The sequence below is a fragment of the Eumetopias jubatus genome, unplaced genomic scaffold, assembly GCF_037043125.1.
Source record: "Eumetopias jubatus isolate StellerSeaLion01/CBP00866 unplaced genomic scaffold, mEumJub1_p1.0 scaffold_3, whole genome shotgun sequence".
NCBI classification, from domain to species: domain Eukaryota; kingdom Metazoa; phylum Chordata; class Mammalia; order Carnivora; family Otariidae; genus Eumetopias; species Eumetopias jubatus.
The window spans coordinates 168,361,860-168,363,194 of NW_028274809.1; the positions used below are offsets into that span (position 1 = coordinate 168,361,860).

Genomic DNA, 1,335 nt, shown 5'->3' on the forward strand with positions numbered 1-1,335 from the left:
GGGACAATATATAATCTACTTAGATTTGTTTTATTCACCCAATATCCCAATATTTTTTTCTTAAAGTCCAACCATGGTGTTGCATTTCATTACAGCCTTTTATTTTTACTGCTATACACCGTTTCATTCTTTGACTACACTGTAGTTTATTCATATTCTGAAAGTGGATGTTGTATGGGTTTTAAGGTTTTTCTATTATGAGAAGTGGTTCTTTGAAATTTCTCCCAGTATCTCTTTTTTTCATGAAGTCAATTTGTCTGATACTAGTTTCATTATTTTAAAATTAAAGATTTTATGTTATGATAATTATGGATTCACATACTATTGTAAGAAATAATTGAGAGATTCTGTGTATTTTTTTACTTTTTTATTATCATTTGTATTGGTCAATATTTATTTAATTTTAGGTTTACATCAATGTCAGTATGGATTAAGATGGTTTCTCTTCACATCGTATAAATCTTTCACCTTTTACTAAAGATTTCCACGGAGAGAAACGATTCTGAGTCTTAACCCAATTTTTTGAGGCCTTGTTTTCTCAACAAGGCTATGTATAAGGTTCAAATAAAGATCTACTAAATTTCACTGTGTGGTAAACCCGGCTGGTTGATGATAGATAATCTCTTTAATCTGATGTTATTTAAATGAAAAAAAAAAGAAATATGATTTCACTAGCTACCTTAAACAAAGACCTGTTATTCTAACTGTAAAACAAAATAAAATACAAGTAAAATATCTACAGGATAGCAGAGGACAATCTTAGGGTAGGCAGACATTTTTGAAATTGGATACAAAAATGCTTTTCCAAAAAAGGAAACCTTTAATGAATTGGATTGCATTAAAATTAAGATCTGTTCAAATATTTAGGACAGTTAAAAAGTTTGAAATACTGAGAAACATTTTGTGATACATATACCTGACATAGGTCTTCTATATAGAACCCATATATAATTGATATCAATTAATTATAAAAGACATGCATAAATTAAAAATATCAAAATACTTGACATGTCATGAGATGTATTCAAATGGCTAATATACAAAAATATACCCTAATTACAAGGATTCAATTCAAATTTAAATCTAACCTATAATGAGATACCAGTAATGCCTACCAGAATGACTAAATGAATTTTTTCTTCTAATTACCAAGTGTTTTCAGAATATAATTTGACACTCAACCGATTGGGTGGCTCAGTAGGTGGAGCATCTCACTCTTGATTTGAGCTCAGGTCATGATCTCAGGGTCGTGGGATGAAGCCCCACGTTGGGCTTCATTCTCAGCGTGGAGTCTGCGTGTCCCTCTCCCTTTACTTCTTGGGCTCTCTCAAATAA

General features: G+C 30.8%; 1 non-coding gene across 1 annotated transcript; it reads left to right on the forward strand.

Annotated features, from left to right (window-relative positions):
- Positions 1-430: 430 nt before the first annotated feature.
- On the forward strand, positions 431-549 carry LOC114211562 (U5 spliceosomal RNA). The gene has a single exon (XR_003609789.1). It is a non-coding gene; the product is annotated as a U5 spliceosomal RNA (small nuclear RNA).
- The last annotated feature ends 786 nt before the right edge of the window (positions 550-1,335 follow it).